This window comes from Monodelphis domestica, chromosome 2 (assembly GCF_027887165.1).
Source record: "Monodelphis domestica isolate mMonDom1 chromosome 2, mMonDom1.pri, whole genome shotgun sequence".
NCBI lineage: Eukaryota > Metazoa > Chordata > Mammalia > Didelphimorphia > Didelphidae > Monodelphis > Monodelphis domestica.
Genome location: NC_077228.1, coordinates 492,380,768 through 492,387,503, shown reverse-complemented (window position 1 = coordinate 492,387,503; position 6,736 = coordinate 492,380,768).

The following is a 6,736-nucleotide window of genomic DNA, read 5'->3' as shown; positions in this document are numbered from 1 at the left end:
TACTGACCTCACTGGTGTGAAGATTGGATATGACTCTCCCCTGATTGTAACAATGAAGGTACTTAGCTCTTCCCTTATTATGAAGATTTAAATTGTAACTCATGTCTATTTTTAGACTTTAATCCCCATAAGTGTAAATACCCTACTTAAAAGTTAAGTATGGAGACCTTCCTATTTTTAGATTCGATCATAAAAAGTGCCAACACAGTACTTAAAAGTTAAGTATGAAGATCTGCCCATTTAGATCTAATCACAAAAAGTACAAATATTCCACTTAATCATGAAGTAGGAGGTCTGTGACCCAAGTGTGCAATAATGGGTAATGAATCAGAATTGACTAACTGCCTTCTGGCAGTTCTAGAGCCGAGCATTGGTAGACGTGAAATTACAGGAAGTGATGCAAGAGAAAATGCCTTTAAAAATAGAGAGTGCTACACTCTGAGTGGAGGATTCTTGGAGCTGAGTTCAACTTGGACTTCCACTTCTGCTGGAATTCAATTCTTCATGCTTTCGAGTTGAGGCTGGTGAAGAGGGACAGAAGGATCTGCTGACTGGACTGACATGTGGTGAGTGAAAAAGCTGACTTTTAACTGCTGGCTTTTTTCTGAAGAGACTAGCCTCAGGAAAGACCTATCCTCTTGAGAAATTGCCTGGTTCCTGGGCTTTGTTGAGACTGACTGAAACTAATTCTCCCTTCCCAGAGGGGCTGGGAGTAAATTACTTAGTGCTCAGGCTAGATATTTTACCTTATCAACTCTCTGATTTATTGCTTCACTCTTTCTACATCTTGTAAATAAATTGTAAATAAAATCTCTTTGAGATTTAATTAATTAAATCCCTGGCGACCACACTCTTAAAATATAAAATCCAACCCTTTTAAAAAATAACTCATTTCCCCCCTTACACTGGCCTCCTTTAAGCCCCAATTAAAATCCTGTTTCTATATTTAAGTCTCTCCTCACCCCCCTTGATTCCAAAGCCTTGCCTCGGCTAGTAATTTCCTATTTAGCCTGTAGCTTGCTTTGTGTGTATTTGTTTGCAGGTTGTCTCCATCAGATTGTAAGCTCCTTGAAGGTAAAGACTATCTTTTGCTTCTTTTGGTCTCCTGGGGGATTACCACAGTGTCTGAAACTTAACAGACCCTTAATAAATAAATGTTTATTGAAGGAATGAATACATAGTAGATCATTTGGTCTCCAGAATGGAACTGAGAAAGTTAATGACAGTATTATCGCCATCTTACAGAGAAAACAGGCTTAGATAAGGTGATGTGTCTAATAACTCCCATAGAAAAAGAATAACAAGATAAGTCAGAGACCCCCATACTGAGAATCCAGGGAAATTAATCCTGGGTCACTTTTTTTAAACTTTTGGAATCTCTGCTGAGATTAATCAGGTTATGAAAGTTCTGCACACTGCTGGACCCATTCTGTCTAAACTCTAGACAAAGAGTGGAAGGCAGAATTGTAACAATAGCAGGCCCAAGAAGAAACTAAACTGAGTCATTATCTTCCCCCACTAAATCCATCCCTTCTCTAAACTTCTACTTCTGTTGAGGGCACCCACCATCCTTCCATGACTCAAGGTAACAGCTTCTGAGTCATCTTTGACAATACCTTTCCAGTGACTACTCAGATGTCACAATATTTTTCTAACCCACCCCCTTCTCTTAACTCATATATCCATCACTATTATTTGTCATCTAATTAGACTTTTGCAGTGTCAAGTAAATCAGCAAGTAATTGTTCTATGTAGTATCCTATATTGTGTATTTTTATTCTATTATGTATTAGGGAAGGTTTGGTTATGGCAAAACAAAGACAAAGTCCCTGACCTCAAGAGTTTGTGTTCTATAGGAGAAAAAAGAACACAGATAAGTATATTTAAAATAAGTTTATACAAAATATATTTGAGATATATCCAAAGTAATTTAGGATGTCACTAGAAGCTGAGGAGCTAGGGAGAAAATTGGAGAAAGTAGTACTTGATCTGAGTTTTGAAGGAAAGTAAGGATTCTAAAATGGAGAGGTAAGGACTTAATCCTCTACTCTGTCTCAATTATTATACTCAGGGATAGTTATATCTTTGCTTTTTCCATCCACAATTATTCTACTTCTACGTTCATGAACCCTTAAATTCATTTGATGTTAATCTGTTTTTTTAATCATTTCACCTTTGCCTATGCCTTACAACCTCTAATCCTATATTGTATTTTCATTGCTACCCCCAATCTCACCACACAGCCATAGTTTCCCAGAACATTACCTCCACACAGGCTTTGATCTACTCCCTAATTTCAATCCCTCTCTTGCCCCCTTTTTCTATTACTGATTGACCGAGAAACCCTGCTCTCTCCCCTCTTAAGCTAGACAGAGGGAGAGATTAAAAAATCCCTTTAACACTAATCATGCCTGGTCAAATGCCAGTATTGGATATAAAATATCTAATAGCCCCACTATTCACTTCCTTCACCGTTAAAATGCTGCTGAAGACAAAGAAAATGAAGAACCTATGTTGAAACCTCTGCATATTCATGTTTTCTAATTTCAACTGAGTCTTCACTATCTTAAAATTATCTCACTCTTCCCCTCACCACAGCACTTGTTCCAGACCTATTCTTAGGACTCCCAGAGAACTCCCTCCCTCTGCCCTCTCAGCTCAGGAGCTCACCGTCACCATATAGCTCCTTCTTCTCTTCTCACTCCCTTAACACCATTCCCAAGTCTCCATATCACCCTCGTTCTAGTCTCAGATTAAAAGGGGCTTCTGTTCCATGCCAGTTTCAACCCCTCTGCATGAATTTCAATTTTGTCCTTTTCTGTCTTCTCCAGCAGATCACTCCAACTACCATCCCCTCTAATCTCTCCTAATGTACTGGCTCCTTTGCTGCTGCCTACAAACATTCCTTATATAACAAACTTTTAAAATAATCTTTATTGATTCTTTCTGTTTCTTAGATCACCACAGTATCCCCAAGAACCATACACTAGGACTAGTATTTTTTGGTGGGAGGAGGAAAAAAGTCATCACAACTGATTAATGCATTGAGAAAGACTAAAACCTGTGGGATGTAGAGTATCTTTGGACCTCTCTTCTCCAATAGGGTGGGATGGGGGCATCTTCTCATATCTCCTCATTCAAGTTCCACTTGGTCTTTGTAATTTTATCACACTTGCTTTGGATATTTTGTGTGTCATTTTACTTACATGATCGCTACTGTGTATATTGTTTTCTTGGCTCTGTTCACTCTGTATCATTTCATGTAAGTCCATGATTCTCTATATTGATCAGATACATCACCGTAGTATTGCATTATATTCATGTATCACACTTTGTTTTGCCATTCTTTAATCAGCGGGCACCTACTTTGTTTCCAATTCTTAGCTTTCAAGAAAAATGCTGCTCTAACTATTTTGAAGTATAGGAGGACTTCTGGTGATTATGTACGTGGGGTATAAGTCCAGTAATAAAGTCTTTGGTTCAGAGTATAGACATTTTAGTCACTTTATATAATTCCACGTTGCTTTTCAAAAGGGTTGTGACATTTCATAGCTCTACCAACAATGGATTAGTGTGCCTATATTTTTTTCACACCCCTCCAACATTGACCATTGCCATTTTTTGTCATTTTTTCCAATTTGCAGGATGTGAGGTAAAATCTTGGAGTTTTGATTTTCATTTCTCCTATTAGTGATTTGGAGCATTTTTTAAATGTGGTTTTGAATACTTTGCAGTTCCTATAAATTGTCCACATCTTTTGATCATTTATCTTAGGGAATGACTTAGTCTCTCTCTCTCTCTGTATATATATATATATATATATATATATATATATATATATATATATATATATATAATTCTCTTATATACTTTATATACACATAAATGTATATAAGAGAATTTTTTGTATACTAAATCTTTTTTCAGAGAAATTTGATCCAGATTTTCCTATTCAAGTACTTCTTATCCTAGATGTTTTAATGTTTTGGTGCAGAAAATTTTCAGTTTCAAGTAATCAGTTATCTATTTTATCTTTTGTCATTGCCAGTTCCCTTACAAAATAATTAGCCCACAAATTATGCTACCACCAAGTCTAAAGGCCTTTGCTTATGGTTTTTGCTAGGGTTCCTTTCTTTTTTGCAAATCCTTATCTTCCATCTTAGAATCAATACTGTGGATTGGCTCAGAAGATCAGAAGAAATTTGGGTTCCAATCCCACTTTAAATGGGCAAATCCAAATCCAAGTCCTTACTATGGTCATTCGCCAGTACTCAGGTGAAAATCCCTCCTACCTCAAGTTCCCATCGCTCAGTCTTTTCTACCAGTGCAAGGTTCCTCCAAACATCATAGGGAGCTCATCAGCCTCTGCTCCATCAACCACACAATGGCGAAGTCATGCTCTTAAATGAGCCTCCACCTGTGTTGCTATGGTGGGCACATCACTGGATCCAGTCAGAAAGACTGTTTTGGAGACCACTCACTCTGACTTTAGGCAAGTTGCTTGACTTGTCTGTTATCTCATTTGTGAAAAGGGAAGATAATCATAGCACCGACTTCCCAGGGTTACCAGAAGAGATAAAAAGAAACCTCCTTGCCCTTAAAAAGCAAGTACTCAGAATGCACGCCTGGCATTGAGATCTTGGGTTCAAATTTGGCTTTGAAACACTTGCTAGCTGTGAGACCTTGAGCAAATCAATGAAAACCCCAACTGCCCAACTCTTGCCCTTCTATCTTGGAGTTGTTGCTAAGACAGAAATTAAGTTTTTTCTTTTAAGGTGTTTTTTACACCTTAAAGCACTGTAGAAATTCTAGAGTTTATCTGAAAATCCTCTTCAACAATAAACTTTTAATGTCTCCCTGTCTTCTGGGGGGGAGAGGGGAGACAAAAATGTTTTATTTGATCATGCCTACTTGTTACAAGAGTTTTGTTCCTTTCTTTTGCCCCAATGGGAAGGTGGTGGGATCAAAAAAAAAATAAATTCTTACTAGAGAGGAAAATGTTGGTAGCTTTAAGAGAGCATTTTTAGACCACTAGACCAAAGAACATCTCAGGTAAAGCAAGCATCAAAGGCAGGGCACAAATTTGGATGGAGGTCCAAGGGAAGGCCCAAAGCCACCTTCTGGTGATATCTTCATGTTATCTTCATGTTAAGGGAGGGATCCAGGAAGTCACTGACATCCACACTTCCTGCTTGAAAGAGAGAACTTGGGGTGGGTAAATGTCTGAGTAATAACCAAGGCTGGGGTTGTTGTAACCTTTCTTCCATATTTTCCAGGGGAAAGGATGCAGGAGGGAAGATTCTCTCTGTTCTCACCTGTTGGTGCTTGAAAGAATAAGGGGTAGACTTCAAACACTCTAGGGTACTCGGGGATTTTTGTGGGCTAATCAGAGAAAGAGGTCAGTCTCTTCTTGAGACTCACTGGGCACCAGTCAAAGAGGCCTCTCAACCTAGGTTGGGCCTGGTACACCTCTCTTGGATGTGGCAGACACTTCAGGTTTCCAGTGTCAATGGGGATTGGGGTACAGTACAGCATTTTTTTTGGACTTTGAAGGAGAAAATCTAGGATATCAAGAGTCAGCTTAGTATCTAGCTGGGTAGCAGCCAATGACCTGTAGGGTCACATACAGCATCATTAATTTTCTGGTGACCAGTGGTGACCTCCTCTGGTCCTTTTCTTGCTAGAGGATGCTCCTCCAAACACACTACATGCCCTTCTACAAGATGCCCTCACTGAAGATCTCCAACAATGGAGCATCTATCTTTCAACTCTCATGACATCCCTCCCTCTCCTAAACAAACAGTTTTTGTTTTGGAAGGGGAAAAAAGCAAAGGGGTTGTAATCTGCCTTCATGGAATCAAGTTGATCAAATGTAAAATTCTGAAGGTATCCAAGATTTTAACAAAGACAATCACTGAATTGCTTTTTTTTCTGTCACAAAGGAGGTTTCAACCTGGATCTAGAAATGACTGACATAGAGACAAAAGGGCATCAATAACACATTAAAATTTATATAAAACTAATTAAAAATTTTTACTTAAAAAAATTAAGCAAAAAGTGCTCACTAGCCTCTTGGAGGTCTCATGTTAAGCAATAAAGGAAATACCAGTAAAGGAAGACAGTACATATCATACTTCCAAATTGTGGCTCCCACCACCTTTCTCACTCTTAACCCTCCCAATCCTCCCCCTAAACTCTTCATGGGTTTTCATGACATTGACAGGAAAATGTCCCTTTGACACCCTCAAACACCTGGCTTGTCCCATCTGATTTAAAGGACTGGATTGCTTTAGGAAGACCTAATCTCACAAGATTAGCTTGAATAAGAAATCATTCTCTCTAGATTATGAGAATTTCTATTACCAGAAAACTATAGCTGCTGATTTTTTTTTTTAGTCAGCCTGCTTGAGGAAGAGAAATTAATTCAGAAACAAGAAATTCACACTGTACGTCATGTTAAGAAAAGAAAGCACAATGTGCCCTCCTTTTCCTGGGATCATTTTTGCCCCAGCCAATTCTTGTGGTAAAGGCAGAGAGGTTTAAAAAATAGACATCAGCCATTCAATATTCAATTTATACCTTCTGTAAGAATAGAAGGTTCTGAAGGCAGGGACATTACTTACATCCTTGAAGCACAAGGGTAGAATGTGGGAGTCGGTAAATGTGCATTGAATTTGTTGACCTGAACTCAAGTCAGCAATTGTCCTTTCCTCCAGTGTTGTGACAAGAGTGAGAC